The sequence below is a fragment of the Urtica dioica genome, chromosome 9 (genome assembly GCF_054948205.1).
Source record: "Urtica dioica subsp. dioica isolate 48M chromosome 9, U.dioica_male_clone48M_v1_H2, whole genome shotgun sequence".
NCBI lineage: Eukaryota > Viridiplantae > Streptophyta > Magnoliopsida > Rosales > Urticaceae > Urtica > Urtica dioica.
In genome coordinates, this window is record NC_142764.1 from 14,414,037 (window position 1) to 14,432,940 (window position 18,904).

Genomic DNA, 18,904 nt, shown 5'->3' on the forward strand with positions numbered 1-18,904 from the left:
GAGACACTCTACTAATAATTAGTGTATTTTATCGTACGTGTTGTAATAAATTTATACTCTACTTATGGTACTTTTGTTTAAGAACTCAGTTTATGTTTGGTATGAATCTTTGACGTTTGAAGTTTGAACTATGAGAATTATATTTATTATTGCAAAATATTTGTCTGAATACCATCGGTTTCCTACATTTTTGTTGGTTTTCTCTAAAGTATGCGGTTTTCTACCAGTACCGATTTTTTTTTTGTTTGAATACCTTTCAGTTTTCACTCCGGTAAGCGGTTTCCGCTCAAAATTGAAGTCTCGATACGGTAACGGTAACAATACGACGATCCTTGGATACAACAAGATAAATGTAACCAAGTCATGTCATGTTTTGACGCAAAAATAAAAATAAAAAAAGTCGTCATGCAGCAAACAAACGGTGATAAAGAACTAATAAAATGATTTGGGGCCATCTAATAAACATATTAATAATGAAACCACATGATGTATGTCATGTGGGTTACCTATGGTTTCACTCTTTGTTGTGCTCGTGAGTTGTGTTGTGTTGTGACTTGTGACTACATACAAAGAATAATAGCAACACAAACATATTTTTCAACCAAAAAAAAAAAAAAAGCAAATCCAATAACGAATATTTAAAGTATTAAATCCGGATCAAAAAGAATATTGAAACGTAACACGTGTTAGTGAGTGTACTGCTCGAGACCAAATTGAGTTAATAGAAGAAGACTGAGCTGGTGAAGAAGATAATACACATATGAATAAAAAATGGATGAAAATAAATATTGTCGGCAGTTGAGAGTAGGTGGGGAAATCGAAGGAAGAGCCGTACGAGGAGTGGGAGCGCACCTAACGGAAGAATCAAGTAATAGATGAGTTAGCACGTGTCGCTAACGTGAAAAACTGCCATAACCGACAATAACCGTGACTTAATTCGTCCTTTTCTCTCTCTATCGTCTCTTTCCCAAATTTATGAAATTACTTTGCTCTACTATTTTATTGCTCTCCCCTTTCTCACTCCTTCCTTATATTTTTATACCGTAAGAACAATGCCATTTGTCCTATTTGCATGTTCGACTTCGACGAGTGCGTGAAAATGTGATCAACCCGGTTATTATACAAATTGAGATTAATTTAGTTAAATGGGCCTGAGTTATCTTAGTGTTAATCGTGTCAACGGTTTATGCGACACAGGAGTATAACAACCGAGTGATATGTGACTGTATATAGCTTCGATACCAAGTCATTTCTTTTTCAAATTAGTTTACTGATATGTAGCTGTTGGGGCTTTGCCTGTTAGCTGTTGCTTGTAACTGATAAAGCCAAAATACGTGGTGACAGGCATAGATGACGTGTCAAGTTAGTCAAAGGAGGTAGCAATGACTCAAAATATCAATTTGTTTATTAAAAAGTACATTAATACGTGGAGACATGTATGACCGAGGTGTCTAGTGTCTTGTAGGAACTCGTGCATTTAAGTCGCCATAATTGAAGCAAAAAAAAAAAAAAAAAAAAGTCGCCATAAATTGCGCATTGTTCTTCCCCTTGAAAAACATTGTGATTTTTAATAATAAAATCATTTTTTAATAAACGGTTGAAAGTTTACAATTTAATTAGATTATTAACGTACATAACTAAACACATTTACTCGTACTAATTTTAGGCATGAGTTCAACCACAACTACATTATAATTGCAGTAATTTTTTTTAAACCCTATTATGATTAGAGAGAGTTAGACATATAGTCCATTTAAATTTTGGATTTCAAATTTTAGCCGAATTATCTAAAAAGTTAAGAAAATAGAACAACCTAAAACATGACGCATGATTCATATTATGGAGACGTATGCATGAATTGAGCTATTTATTTAATTATTTGAAAAATTTAGTTATAATTTTAATTGAAGGTACTGTGACTATTTTATATAATTTTTTCTTATAATGATTTTAAAGTAAATATTTTAGACGATAATTAGTTATGAAAAATATAACTAACAAGGCCATTTGAAAGGTCATGATTGCCCTTTAGACATGTTAATCATATTTGTATTTACATAATTAGCCTTACTAAAAAATTTGTTGACTTAATATTTAGCAATAAATTGTTACGTGTAAAAAAATATTTGTAATGAAATCCCTCGATTTAAGGGATTAGTAATTTATATGGGAAATTTAGTCATATAACCCGTTTAGACCCTATACGTTTAAATTCTAGCCGTAACTATCTAAAAATTAAGAAATAGTCCAAATAAAAGTAAGACGCATGCGTCATACATATTATGGAGACGTGCATGAGTTGGACTATTTATTTAATATTTAAATAATTGAGCTATAATTTTAATTGAGTGTAGTCATTTGTCTAGTTACAACAGTTTCTTCTATTTATTTTAGAGGTTTCTTAATTAGTTACACTTGTATTAGGATGTGTACGTGTTAACATCGTTTTAGGATTAACACCGTTTTAGGGTCAACACATAAAACCGTTCGTGGTGTGATCTAGGGCCGGACCCTATGACCGCACATAGATTGGTTACGGTGAAGTCTATTCTTTTTGTCGTTCTTGTCTCATTGGAATGAGGTTTCTGGGTTTTCGTTGTCTCATCAATAAATCTCCTTTGGGTTCTTTGTGTTGATCATGGTTGTTGTGTTCTTCACGTTCTTTGGACCTTCGAATATCAAAATATTTGGGTTTTCACGTTCTTTGGGTCTTCGTGCTCTACGTCCAATCCTTGAGTCTTTGCTTCCCCGAGTCTTCAACCTTTCTTTGTTGAATCATCGAACCTTCGCATCTCCAAGTCTTCAACCATTTGAACCTTTCTCTGAGCCTTCGAGTTCTTCATCTTCAACCCTTTGAATTTATCTTCGAGCTTTCACGTTCTTCGCCTTCAGCTCTTTGAATCTCTCTTTAAGCCTTCGTGTTCCTCGCCTCCAACCCCTTGAACCCTTCCTTGAGCCTTCGCCTCCTCACGCTCTTCGAGTTGGGTCCTTGAGTTCTTTAAGTCTTCGTTTCTCTCGTGTTCTTTGCATCCTTCGAGTCTTCGTGTTTTTTGCATTCCCCATCGAGTGTCCAAAACCTCGTGCCTTCACCTAGAACGTGAGAAACATGAGTCTAGAGGGGCGCAAGAGATTTTCTCTCGGCACGCGCTCTGACGCTCAACATTAGTCGTGTTGTGTTGTGTTTTCATGATTGAATTTATACTCGTCTATATGTTTCTTAGAGATCGAGAAAGAGGTGTTGAGAGAAATGTGTAGATTTTTCTCAAGTCCATTGAAACTTACCTTGAGTTATGAGTGAATGGTATTTATAGTTTTTCCCATGAGGCATGGTGGGAGGTACTTGGCGCAGGAGGTACTCAGCGTGAGAGGTACTTGGCGCATGAAATTGTGCGCGGGAGGTCGCATGCGAGAGGTTATGATGCATGGGACGTCGTGTGTGGGAGGTCGTGTGTAAGAGGTTGCACGAGAGAGGTCACATGCTAGTACTGACGTGCGAGATGTTACATGCGGGAGGTCATGTTCGACTGGTCACGTTTGGATGAGCGGTCTTATGGACGTGTGGTTTCATGGACAAGTGATCTTGTAGATGGGTGGTCTCATTAGACGTGTGGTTTAATGGACGAGTGGTTTTGGCCGACTGGTATTGGCCGATTGGTTGGTTATCGTGTGGCCTTAGCCGGGTGGTCGTGTTTTGGCTTGTCTTGAAGATTTTGTCAAGGAACTTGTCTTTCAGAACTTCACTCTAGAGTCCATTTTTGAGGACTTATCTCCAGAATATGCCTTAAGGATTTTACTCAGGAAATCACCTTACTTGTCTCGATTTTGGGGTTGATTTTAAGTTCGACTCTAGGACTTGAGGATTTTGATCAAAAGGTCGCGTTAGAGTTTGGGACGCGTCTCATCATTTTCGCTCCGAGAGTTTGACTCGAGGGTTTTCTTGTGGGCTCGGGACTTGTTCATGGGAATGCCTAGTCGTTTTTGCTGTTGAGGTGTCATTTTTTACCTTAGTTAAAATGACAGCATAACATTAACCCCTAGTTTTTCGTGCGACTTTGTCGTGCGGGAAATTTACTTTGTGTTCTCTGAGAGCTTTCGTAGTTGATGCCCTTGGAGATATCTCTTTCACTAGTGCGCATCGTGGGGCGTGATTTTGTAAAGCATTACCTCGTGGGGAAAAGTCTCATAAGACGTAAATCTTCGATTATTATACCTCGGATGACGTGGATCTCGGAAGATAATGCGTAAGAAGGTGTGAGTCTTGGAAGACTATGCCTTAGAAGGCGTGGATCTTGGAAGATTGTGTCTCGGAAGACGTGAGTCTCAGAAGATTTGAGCCTCGAAATACTATGCCTCGAAAGGCATCGATCACAAAAGATTGTGTCTCTCGAAATATTGTATTATTTAGTGCTTTGCTAATTTTTTTTTTCTAAAAGGCGTGGATCTCAGAAGATCGTGCCTCGCAAAGCAAATTACAAAATTTGATCCCTCATAGGAGATTACAAAAAGAAACCTTCTACGCAGTGGATTACAAAAGTAGATAGCAAAATGGGTGGGCGTTTAAGCCTTGAGGGGTTCCTTGAACCTTCCCTCGTAGAAGTATGTCATGTTTACGGACTACTCAGTAGACACGATGTCCTTGAACTGTTAGTCGTTTGTATATAAATGATGAGCATATATCTTGCTGATATTTTTTCTGCCACAGGTTTTAGTTCTCATGGTTATGTTCATTTTGGCCCTGAACATGCGCCTGGTTCTATAAGATTTTCTAAAGAATTACGCCCCTTTAATTCTCTTTCGAAGCGGCCTCACTTCTCTCTCACATAGGTGATCCTTTCGACAAAGAGTAATCCCGCATTACTCGTTCGGAATCTCAAAGATCTGATTTCAAAGAATCATTAAAAGCACAATGCTTAGCCTCGTACGGGTGTCACTGATTTTATCATAGGAATAGGACCGGGGTTTTCCCCCACAGTGACCTCACTTCATTCTAGCAGTTAGGTTGTCCCGTTGAACCAAGTTCTTGGGATCTCCAGTCATCATGGTTGGGTTTCCTTTGCTAAAACTTTTATTTCATGGGCTTTAGTCGCATTCCTATTGACATCTTCTCTACTTGGTCCCTATTTAACCCCTTGGTTAGCGGATCCGCAATATTGTCTTTGGACCTTACATAGTCAACACTTATGACTCCAGACGAGAGAAGTTGTCTTATGGTGTTATGTCGTCGACGGATATGTCTAGACTTACCATTATACATAACACTTTGTGCTCTACCAATAGCAGATTGGTTATCACAATATATACATATTGCAGGCACGGGTGTTATCCAATTTGGAATATCCTCTACGAAGTTTCTTAGCCACTCAGCTTCTTCACCACACTTATCCAAAGCAACAAACTCAGATTCCATCGTGGATCTAGTTATCACGGTTTATTTTGAGGATTTCCAAGACACAGCTGCACCACCTAAAGTGAATACATATCCACTTGTGGCTTTAGAGTCTTGTATATCAGATATCCAACTCGCGTCAGTGAAACCTTCAATGACTTCGGGATGTCTAGTATAGTGTAGACTATAATCACGAGTAAATCGTAAATACCTCAGTACATTCACGATTGCTTTCCAGTGCTCAGAGCTTGGATTACTCGTGTATCTCGCAAGTCTACTTACAGAGTAAGCTAAGTTAGGCCTAGTATAATTCATCAAGTACATTAGACTTCCTATTATTCTAGCATACTCGTTTTGAGACTCGCTATCTCCTTTATTCTTAGACAAATGGTGACTAGCGTCGATAGGAGTTCTAGATACTCCACTATCATTCTTTGCAAATTTGTCTAGAATTTTATCAACATAGTGTGATTGACTCAAAACAAGTCCATTTGATGTTCTTTTAATCTTGATCCCCAAGATAACATCGGCTAATCCCAAATCTTTCATATCAAATCTCGAATTCAATATATCTTTTGTGGATTTAATCATGCTTTCATTGCTCCCAACAATAAGCATATCATCTACATATAGACACAAAATTACATAACCGCGTTCGGTCATTTTAATGTAGACACACTTGTCACACTCGTTGATCTTGAAGCCATTTGACATCATTACATTGTCAAATTTTTCATGCCATTGTTTTGGGGCTTGTTTGAGTCCATACAATGACTTAATCAATTTACATACTTTCCTCTCTTGCCCATGTGCTACACACCCCTCGGGTTGGTCCATATAGATCTCTTCTTCGAGATCACCATTTAGGAAAGCAGTTTTGACATCCATTTGATGGATTTCAAGGTTGCGCAAAGTGGCAATGGCTATAATCAATCTTATAGATGTTATTCTCGTCACGGGAGAATAAGTATCAAAATAGTCAAGACCTTCTTTTCGACTATAACCCTTAATTACAAGTCTCGCCTTGTATTTATCAATTGAGCCATCCACTTTCATCGTCCTTGTGAAGATCCACTTAGAACCAAGAGTTTTACTTCCAGGAGGAAGGTCAACTAGTTCCCACGTGTGGTTATGCATTATTGAGTCAATTTCACTTCTTATGGCGTCCTTCCATAAGTGACCCTCGACTGAATTTACAGCCTCTTTATAACTTAGAGGTTCGGCCTCTAACATATAGGTAAGGAAATCATATCCAAATGACTTCTCCACCCTAGCTCGCTTACCTCTTCGAGGTTGTTCAGATTCTATCTCATCCTCGGATTCCTCATCAAAATCTTGAGATATATCTTCTATATTCTCAAATTGTTGATTTGACGAACTCGGCTCATCTTCCTTAGTCTTATACGGAAATACATGTTCAAAGAACGATGCATTTTTAGACTCAATAATAGAACCTTTGTTTATGTCAGGATTCTTAGATTCGTGTACAATGAAGCGATAAGCATTGCTATGATGTGCATAGCCAATGAATACACAATCTACGGTCTTCGGACCGATCCTTATCCTTTTAGGTGCGGGAGCCAAAACCTTGGCCAAGCACCCCCACATTCGCAAGTATTTGTAGGAAGGCTTCGTTCCTCTAAATAATTCAGACGGGGATTTATCCTCTTTCTTTCGAGGTATCTTATTCAAAAGATAATTCGCAGCCAAAATGGCTTCCCCCCACATTTCTTGTGGTAACCCCGAGCTTAGCAACATTGCATTCATCATCTCTTTGAGAGTCCGGTTCTTTCGTTCGGCAACGCCATTCGATTGAGGAGAATATGGTGGAGTGACTTCATGAATAATTCCATGTTGAGCACAAAATGTACCAAATGGTTCCACATATTCACCTCCACGATCACTACGCACCGTTTTAATCTTTTTACCAAGTTGATTCTCAACTTCCAATTTGTATATGGTAAATTTCTCAATTGCCTCATCTTTGCTTTTAAGCAAATACACATAACAATACTTCGTACTATCGTCAATAAAAGTCACAAAGTATTTGTTACCACCTATCGTAGGCATGAATTTCAAATCGCATAAATCGGTATGGATTAATTCAAGTGACTCACTTTTCCTTTCAACACTATGAAAGGATGTTCTCGTTAATTTGGCTTCAACACATATCTCACATTTGTGTTTAGAGTCAATATTAAATTTTGGTATACAATCCAAATTAATTAATTTGCGCAAAGTATCATAATTCACATGACCAAGTCTACCATGCCACAAATTAGATGACTCAAGCATATACGCAGAAGAGGAAGCATTCTCATTATCATTCTTGCCAGTAATGGCGATTACATTCATCTTCCACATATTATCTTTAATATAGCCTTTACCTACATACATCCCATTTTTACTAAGAACAATCCTTTGAGACTCAAAAACCATCTTAAACCCATGGTTACAAAGGAGAGTTCCAGAAATAAGATTCTTCCTAATGTCGGGTACGTAGAGAACGTTGGTGAGCTTCATTTCCTTCCCAGAGGTCATTTTGAGGATGACGTGGCCAATCCCCATGACGTCGGAGGTGGCCAAATTTCCCATAAACAACTTCTCCCCAGTCGGGCGCATGTCGAGCGAGCAAAACGCGGTTTTGTCGGAGCAAACATGGCGGGTAGCTCCAGTGTCTAACCACCACTCCTTGGGGTTTGAATCGACCAAGTTTACTTCGGAGACCACGGCGACGAGAAATTGGTCATCTTTCTCGGTCTCGACGGCATTCGCCTCACTCTTCTTCTTCTTTTGCGGCTTTCGGCAATCCGCGGCGCGGTGACCTTCTTTGTCGCAGTTGAAGCACTTTCCAACAAACTTTTGTTGGTTCTTCTTCTTGAAGGCAGCCCCTTTAGCCCCAAGCTTGTTGGCAGGCTTCTTGCCTCTCGAGCTTTCACCATGCTCGACGATGTTGGCTCTCTCGGACGTGGTTTTGAACCTCTTGTCGGAGCCACGGTTGTCTTCCTCTATGCGAAGGCGAACCACCAAATCTTCAAGACTCATTTCCTTTCGCTTGTGCTTAAGGTAGTTCTTGAATTCCTTCCAACCCGAAGGTAGCTTCTCGATGACGGAGGCAACTTGGAAAGACTCGCTAATTGTCATTCCTTCAGCTTGAATATCGTGAAAGATAAGTTGTAAATCTTGCACTTGACTCACGACCGTCTTATTGTCCACCATTTTGAACTCGAGGAAGCGGCCCACGATGTACTTCTTGGAGCCCGCGTCCTCGGTCTTGTATTTCCGATCGAGTGATTCCCAAAGCTCTTTCGAAGACGCCTTGGAACTATACACGTTGTATAGGGAGTCCGCTAGACAATTCATCACATAATTCCGACACAAATAGTCGGAATCCTTCCAAGCGAGAAACGCCATTCTCACTTTCGGATCGGTCTCGTCCTCTTGGAGAGTCGGAGGATCGTCGGTCAAAAACCGTACAAGACCAATGGTGGTCAAATAAAATAGCATCTTTTGTTGCCATCTTTTGAAGTTCAAGCCATCGAACTTCCCCGGTTTCTCGGCCGGCATCATTATGGGAGGCCCTCGGACCGCGCCCGCATTTTGAACAAGACCCGCGGGTCCATTCATGGCCATAGCCGCCATCGATTGAACAAGACCCTCGGGTCCGTTCCCGGCCGAAGCCTCCGCCAAGTTTTGCACGACGATGCTCGGGTTTGAGGCATTGGTCGTCAATACCTCCACGTTGGAAGGCAGCGGGATGATCGGATTCCCCGACGCATCCACTCCGTTCACAAAGGTGTTGTTGTTGTTGTTTTCCATTACTACAAAAGAAAACACCCAAATCAAATTGTTGAAATAATCAACACAAATAAAAATAAATACGAAAACTCCTTCCACGAGCAAGCTGTCTAAGAGCAACTATTACTTTAAGATTGTTAGATATATTACTAGAAAAATATTTATTTTTCTGGAAAATAAAAACTGACAGCTTGAAGAAAGGAAAAAGAAATACAACACAACACTATTATGAACAAATAATATAAACAAAAGAAAGCCACGCCGAGGACCGTTCGACGGTCTCCTTAAAGTAATATTACCCTCCCCGTGGGTGCCGGAAACGACGAGCAATTTACCTCACAGGATACAACGGCGGAATGAGAAGAGGTTGCACCAAACTAACTTCCCTGGCAAACTAAACCTGTAACAGTACTGAACACCGACTACAAAAGAAAAACAATTTCTGGGAGAGATAAGGAACTGAGAGAAGCAGTAAAAACACTTGTGAATTTTATGTGTGTGTTCGAATGAGAAAATCAAGCCTCAATATATAAAGGCCAAGGGTGAGTTGTTTGAAGTTCCAAAACTGTCCAGCCTTAAAGGCAATTACATGCAGGTTATTGCAACCATTTAATACACGGTCTTGAACTCACGGCCAAGTGAACAGTCAAACGTTTTCAGCCTTAATGGCATTATTACACATCCATAAAGAGTATTTAATGCTCAAAGAACCATTGGATTGAAGAATCCAAACTGTTGGCTTTAAGTCTCAAACGTACGCTCTGTCTCTTCGTCTGGTCGAGCTCGTCTAGTCGAGCTCGTCCAGTCGAACTGACTTCATCACTAAGTCCAGTCGAGCTCGTCCGGTCCAGCTCGTCCAGTCGAGCTCGTCCGGTCGAGCTCGTCCGGTCGAGCTCGTCCGGTCGAGCTCGTCCAGTCGAGCTCGTCTAGTAGAGCTCGCCTCGTCCAGTCGAGCTGGACCAGTCGAGCTGGACCAGTCGAGCTCGTCCAATTGAGCTCGCCTCGTCCAGTCGAGCTGGACTGACTTAGTCAGTCCATTCTCAATGTGACATAAAGCATACTCCACACATCAATTTCTCATTCATTCTAGCTCCGTTTTTTGGCAAAATTATAATCGATATTATACCCCATTCCGCAAGGAAGAATAATACGAAAGAGTTATCAAATTCCATTGAGTGGACCCCACTCAAAATTTTGCCTAAACTCAGCAGCTTAATAGACAATAAATACTCAATATTGTCCATTTTCCTCTCTAATATTCCAACAAACACTTAATTAGTAAACCTAAGTCTGTAATAACTATATATTTCTTTCATGTGGACAGACTTCCTTAAAATTAGGGAATCAACAGGTGTAAATAATTTTAAAATGTATACGTATTAAAAAAAAAAGAAAAACTAGTATTGTCTTATAAACAAATGAATCGTGATCATGGTTAAAGCTATTTGGGAAGCAAAATAATGTTCCAATTATACAAACTCAGAGAAAAAGAATCAATGGTTTCTCACTACACTTCCCTAAAGTAGCTTACTATCAACCAATTTGTCAAACTCCTTTTCCAAAAGACAAGATGAAAAGGTAGGCAGAAAGAAAGAGAGTTTTTGGTCAAACAGAAATTCTTGGCACAAAGAAAAAAAATTTAAAAGAAGGAAGAACGTGAAAAAGTATTAGCACCAAAATGTGAAAAGTGTTTTTTCTTTTTCTCTTTATCTATATGGATGAAAAAAAAAGTGGGAAAACTTATATCGCCGAATAAAAAGAATTAAACAACCAAAATGAGAGTAGAAAAGTACTTGAAAATAAAATTTTAAAATAAATTTAAAAAGCCAAAATCATAGTAGAAAAAGTAGACCTAGTATACTTGTAATCCAAGAAAGAAAGAGAGTTTTTGGTCAAACAGAAATTCTTGGCACAAAGAAAAAAAATTTAAAAGAAGGAAGAACGTGAAAAAGTATTAGCACCAAAATGTGAAAAAGTGTTTTTTCTTTTTCTCTTTATCTATATGGATGAAAAAAAAAGTGGGAAAACTTATATCGCCGAATAAAAAGAATTAAACAACCAAAATGAGAGTAGAAAAGTACTTGAAAATAAAATTTTAAAATAAATTTAAAAAGCCAAAATCATAGTAGAAAAAGTAGACCTAGTATACTTGTAATCCAAGAAAACCCCTTACTATCAATTATATTTAATATATATATATATATATATATATATTAATATTAGTATGCAATCATAATAGAAAATTTTGTTACAACTAACCAATTATATAGCTTCATTTAAAATTCTACGCAAAATTTCATTTTATTAAGAAAATAGCTCACTAGTCCGAAGTAAATTAATTAACTGATTAAGTTAATTTAATTAACTTCGTCCTGATGGATTACTTTTCGAAGTAAATTAAATTAATCTAACCAGTTAATTAATTTATTTCGGTCTGATGGACTATTTTTTAAATATAATGAAACGTTGGTTATTTTTTAAAAATAATATGGATTATTAGGCTACTGACCTAATTGCCCCATCATAATATCATTCGAAGACCGCAAGTTTAGGTAATAGAAAATAAAAGTAAATATAAAGTATATAGGTTGATTTTCTTGTGTTATCGTTATTCTTTTTTCTCAATATTGATAAAGTAAATCTTAAAGTAAAATATTTAACACAAATACACGTGATTTTAATGTATACTAGTTTTTTAGGCCATGCCCTTGTATGGCCATGTTTGTATTTCTAAGTAGAATTTATAATTAATATTAATGAAATATGATAAGAAATAGAATTTGAAATGCTAAAAAAAATAATATTGAGAAAAAGACAGAATTATACATTTGAATAACTTAAAATTAGTCTATATTAAGTGATAAAAATAAATGATAATGAATTTAAAATACAAAATTGATTAAATTGATAAAGAACGTGATCAAATAAGTATTTAAAATTTGTCGATTGCAATCATATCCTTTATAAATAAGAAAGTAACGAAAATACAATTAGGTAAAGAGTATAATCTGTATTTTTTTGTTTTGAAATATAAAAATGTACTTAGAAAAAAAAAACGGGATTTTACCTAATATAGTTACAAATCAAGTAGAATATTATAAATTTACAACAAAAAAAGTAGGATACTACATGTTCATGTCTAAATGACAACTAAAAATATTTTAAATGACAAGAAAAAAAGGGTAATTTAGCAAAATAGCCAATTTAAACTTTGGAAATTACTAAATAGCCAAGGTTTGGTAAATATTAGGTAAATAGCCAATTTTATATATTTACAAACGTAAATATTAAGTAAATAGCAACTGCCATATTAAGTCACGTTATCATTTATGGCTATTTACCTAATATTTTCCAAAAATAGGATACTAATGGTGTTTAACAAGACATATCCTCATTGATAATGAAAATTCGATCATTTATTATGAAATAAAAATAAAATGATGAACTCGATGAATTTTTTTTGAAAATCTCACATGATTTCATACAAACATTTATGTATAACAAAAAATAAATGAATTTAATTATAAACTGAACTTGTGCAACATTTTTTATAGTTTTAATTCTAATTTATTCAATTACTTAGATATTAATTTTTAATATATAGGAATGAGTCTACATTTTTTTTTATGATTTCATAAAACATTCATGCTGCATTGGGAGGGATTCAATAATGATGTATTATATAATATATACTCCGTCATCATGTTTCATCATTTTCATGTTCGTTTATATGATTGATTAATATGGTGTATTATTATGAAATATGAATATAATATACACACGCATATATATATATATATATATATATATATTTAGTGAAATACAAATGTTGAGTGCAATAGTTTTAGAATAGAGCAACTGGTAGAGCAATGTCCCAAATTGTTTGTATAAGGTATAGATTATGATCAAGAGTCCATGTGATGTGAGATTGAGAGGATACAGAGAAGACGTAAAGAGAAATTGGAATTGCAATCAAAAGAGCATTCTGTTATTATATCTAATCGATATCGGTTACAACGTACAAAACAAAAGTAAAACAACAATAAAAGTCAAGAAGTAACTCTAGTTAGCTAATTAACCTACGCCAAATGAATTGTGCTCAGTCAACGTAGTACACTAAAGAAAAGGAAAATATCTAACTTACCCAACTTATTAAATCATAATATCCATACTCTTAAGAAAAATATCTTACTTGGACATCAACTTTTTAGCACGAGTGTTGACAACGGCTTGGTGAAAGCATGTGCGAGTACATGTGCTGAGCCGCTTAAAGACCCCAATATATATATATATATTGTTGGATCTTCTAAGACGTAAGTTAATGTTTGACAAAACAAATTATAAAGTTGTTTCAGTTAAAATTTTAAGGAGTTGTTCAAACTACTTAAAGAATCGGGGTACTTGATTTTTTTCCCTCCCGCGCGAAAGAACAAACTAAACATGTCTGTTTAGTTATAATATTCATAAACATAAAATCGGATTTGTTTTTACAAAACCGACTTTAGATTTCGCTAGAGATTGTGAAGTCAATCATTTAAAATCCACCTAGGATTTGTTTGAGCGACTTTACTTTTTCCTGTTTGGTTAAACTCACGCAACCATATTTTTGTGTTGTTTTTCTACACTGGAGATCATCATCGACAACAAACTCAAGAAAACTTGCAACTTCTGTACCGTCGTATTAAGTGTGTGAGAGCGTGTTTCCGCATTGGCGTGCTTGTCAAGATTCGGTGAAAGTCAGAAGTAGTCTCAGACCTAAGCGGAGCTTAGGTTGCAAAGAATCCATAAGGTGTCAAAGACGAAGGTGTTTGCGAATAGGAGTTTTGTTAAACTTAATATTCATGTACCTTTGACTATTGTTAGTGGATTATTTTTCACCCGGACGAATCAGTCCCACTGAATAGGTGGTTTAACCGAATATGGTTACCAATCTTGTGTGTCGTTTATTGCTTTCAGATTATTTGTATGATTGATCATTGAACTTAGCAATCCTGTTAAAATCAATCAGTTATTCAGCAAGTAGTTACAACAACTTAGTTGAACAACCATCTAACATCATGTTAAGTAATTTCAATTGGTATCAGAGCAGGTCACTCGACTCATCGAGTGTGATCCTGTTTGATTACTTTTTTCTTGTGTTAAGATAAACATGAAAGAGGGACACAACATAGGTTGCCTCATGTCTTGGAAGGTACGAACCATGCATATTGGAAGTCTCGGATGAAAGCTTTTCTGAAAGCGATTGATGAGAAAGCCTGGCAGGCAGTTGAGCAAGGATGGACGCCTCTTACAGTTACTGATGCAAAGGAAAAAATAGTTGATCTTGCACAAGATAAGTGGTCAAAGGTACTTATAATGAAAATTTCTAAGTCATGAATGTCATATTCTCGACTGTGGATGAGAATATAATCAAGCTCATCTCAAATTGTGAGATAGCAAAAGAAGCATGAGACATCTTGCTTGTTACTCACGAGGGCCCACAGAGGGTCAAAGAGCAGCGACTTCGAATGCTAACTACCATATTTAAGCACATTATGATGAAAAAAGAAGAAACTATTTTTTAATACAGTGTCAGAATTCATGATATAACTAATGAATTGTTTTCTTTGGGAGAACTTATTGATAATGCAACGCTTGTAAGCAAGGTGCTGAGGACTCTCCCAGAAAGATTTTCTATGAAGGTCGTAGCTGTAGAAGAAACTCACAATTTGAAGTAGATGAAGCTTGATGAATTGATGGGGTCTCTCAGAACCTATAAGATGAATCTAAAATAAAATGAGCCATAATAAAAGACCAATGGTATAGCATTGAAAGTAGAAGCTCTCACAAAAGCATAAGATGACCAAGACTTCACGGAGCATCTTTAATTGCCAAGAATTTTGGAAAATTCATGAGAAATTTCAATCGAAGGAGTGAAGATCATGGTCAAAATTCAATTTATAATCCATAAAATAGAAGCGACAACAACTTTCAAAAGAAGAATAGATTTGGTGACAACAATGTGGAGAATCATGGAGATAAGCCCAAAGGGATCCAATGCAGAGAATGCGAAGGATTTGGGCATATCCAAGCTGAATGTGCCAATACATTGAAGAAGAACAAGTCTCTTGTGGCCAACTGGAGTTATGAAAATTTTGATAGTAGCAACCAGAATGACGAAATTTCTAACTATCTTGCATTTAATGTTGTTACAGAAACAATCTAGAAGTTGGTTGAACAACTCCTTGGAGACTCGAGCAGTGATGAAGAAGCTGAAGTAACGGAAGAAGACATCATCAAGAACTTGTCGCTCTTATATGACAAGTAGGCCATGGTCATCGACAGAAAAAAAAAATTGAGTTAGAATGTTGCTGATCTGAAGATTGAGAATGCTCTTGAGATGATGGTAGCTGATCTAAACTTTTACAAAACTAAGCTCACTAATTCTATTGCTATATTGGAGAAGCAGGTAAAAAGTGCAAGACAAGCTTACATGGAGGGCCTCTGATGAGTTGAGCAAATTGAATAAAAAATGTGAAGATCCTTAACTCAGGGTCTAGCAACTTTGACACAATAGTTGCCTCTCAATGAAAGCAATAGAGGACTTGGTTTTCATGGTGAATCATCACAAAGTCAGACAACTTACAACTGGAGAGCATATGAAGAATGAAGTGCCTAAGAAGATGTTCAAGCTACTTCAACAACTAGCAGACAGAAGAAAAAGTGGGTATGTCACTACTACAACAAAGTTGGTCATATTAAACCTTGTTGTTTAAAGTATCTTGCAGATCTCAAAATTCACAGCGTTAGAAAGCCAATTTCAGTTAAACAAGAATGGAGAGTAAAGCAGCATTAGTACTTCGTAGCCTGCAGTTTTTCTACAGAGGTACAAGAAGGCAGCTGATAATGGTGAACACATCATGGCTCTCTGAAGTGACCATGGAAGAGAATTCGAGAATAAAGGGTTCATTGACTTCTGTGAAACCCAAGGCATTGCACATTAGGTCTCATCTCCCATCACCCCAAAACAGAGTGTACATGCTACATCAAGTACTTCCATGTGTTTGGGAGTATATGCTACATCTTGAATGACATAGACTATAGGCAGAAGTTAGATTCGAAGAGCGATGAAGAAATATTCCTTTGCTACTCTACTACAAGAAGAGCTTACAGAGTGTACACCAAGCGGACCAACACAGTCATGGAGTCCATAAATACCACTGTCAAAGATGTCAAATGAAGAAGAGACACTAGAGATGAAGAAACCATTGAGACAACCAGATCTTCCTAAGTTGTTCAAGAAGTTGGTCAACAAGACTCCTTGGAGGATATTCAAGATAAATTTCCTGGCTCATCCAATGATGAATCCGTTTAGGACTTGAATGAAGCTTCTTAACACATTCCTTTACTTCAACCTTTTTCCAGAATTCAGAAGAATCATCCTATCTCGTCCATCATTGGCAATCCTCTTGAAGGAAAAAGATCCAGAGATAAACGTACTATAACTATCGTGATATTGTTAATAATCCATGTTTTATCTCTAGTATTGAACCAAAAAACATCAAAGAAGCTATCATTGATGAATATTGGGTAGTTGCGATGCAGGAATAACTCGGAGAGTTTGAAAGGAATGATGTGTGAGATCTAGTTCCATGTCAACGTCATTGGCACTAAATGGATTTTCAAGAATAAACCTGATGAAAAAGGGAACATCACTAGAAATAAAGATCGCCTAGTTGCTCATGGATACTCACATATTGAATACGTATACTTTGAAGAAACATTTGCTCCAGCTGCCCATCTGGAGGCTATCCGATTGCTGCTTGTCACTTGCATGCCATTTGAACTTCAAGCTACATCAAATGGATGTGAAGAACGCCTTCTTATATGGACTACTTTCAGAAGAAGTCTATGTTACTCAACCCAAGGGCTTTGAAGACCCTCAACATCCAAGCTATGTCTACAAGCTAAAAAAGGCCTTGTATGCATTGAAACAGACACTAAGGGCATGGTATTAGAGATTGATAGTGTTTTTAGTGGATCATAGCTATGCTCGAGGGGGTGTAGACAATTTTTTTTTGTCAAACACACTAGGTCATACTTCATTATTGCTCAAATCTATGTTGATGAAATTTTATTTGGTTCTAGTTCGTAGAAATTGGTTGAACAGTTTGTTGAACAAATGGAACGAGAGTTCAAGATGAGTATGGTGGGTGAAATGTCCTACTTTCTTGGACTTCTAGTCAAGCAAAAACCAGAAGGAATCTTCATCTCTCAGAGCAAGTATGCAAGGAACTTGGTGAAGAAGTTTGAATTAGAAAAAGCTACACATAAGAGAACTCCGACAGCTACTCATATCAAGATGACCAAGGATGATGATGGTGTTTTGGTTGATCAGTCTTTCTACAGTAGTTAATTGGTAGAGTCTGTTGTACTTGACTGCAAACAGACCAGACATTTCTTATTCATTTGGAATATGCGCAAGATATCAGGCTAATCCAAAAGAAAGCCATATGTCCAATGTGAAAAGAATAATCAAGTATGTGTGCATCACAATTGATTATGACATTTGGTATACTAAAGACACTAGTTCTTGTCTAGTGGGTTATTGTGATACTGATTGGGTAGGCAGTGCAGAGGATCGGAAAAGTACATATGGAGGCCGTTTTTTCTTGTAGCAACCTTGTGTCATGGTTTAGCAAGAAGCATAACAACATCTCTCTATCTACAACTGAAGCAGAATACAAATATGCAGGGATTAACTGTGCTCAGATGATTTGGATGAAGCAGATGTTGTGCGAGTATGTTGTAGAACAAGATGTTATGCCTCTTTACTACGAAAACATGGGTGCAATAAGCATCTCAAAAAATCAACTGCAACATTCCAAAACAAAGCACATTGATATATGACATCACTTCATCAGGGAATTAGTGAAGAAAAAGGTCATCGAGTTGAAGCATGTATCCACAGAGAAGCAGCTAGCAGATATCTTCACTAAACCCATTGACAGTGTACAATTTGATACACTTAGATCCTCATTGGGTCTTTGTGTTATTGAGAATTAATTTTCTATAAAAAAAAAATGTCTGTCAATCTAGCATTTACAGAAATTAGCATAAAAATGATTGACATGTATTACAGAGGGAGTGACAGCATGGAAGCTCACAATGTTATTCGGAGATAATTTAGGTTGGTTAGTGAAAAAATAGGCTTAAATGGTGATTAGAAATGGGTACCGTGTGATTTACATGTTGCAGAAGTGGTGATTACGGTTTACGACCGCTCCTGTATCCAAGTGGTACTCGATTATTTCTTAGAATTGATACCTATTTTGATCTCACTTATTCAAGAGATTATACAAGAAAACCCTCGTTCCTCTTGCCTCTGAAAAATTCGACGAGAAATCTCCAAATTTCCTTCTCCGATTCAAGCTAAGACGGTGACCACATGCACAAGATGAGATGTTCCTACTCAAGCCCCCACTCCGATTGAGTCTAAGCTCAGCCCGGACGCTATTCCTACTTCCATTAGCCTCATCGCCGGTGTCGCAACCTAGGCGAACATCGAGAAGGAGCTTCAGAATTACCCAAACCCAAGAGAGAGGTCTAGTGAAAACATTCCACACGTTAGACCCATCCTTGCTTTATCTACTGTTGGTGAGTTCTTAAAACTTCTAATGGGTTCTCAAAGCACTTTCGAGGTACCGATCCAGGTATATGAAACTCAGGGGGATAGAAATC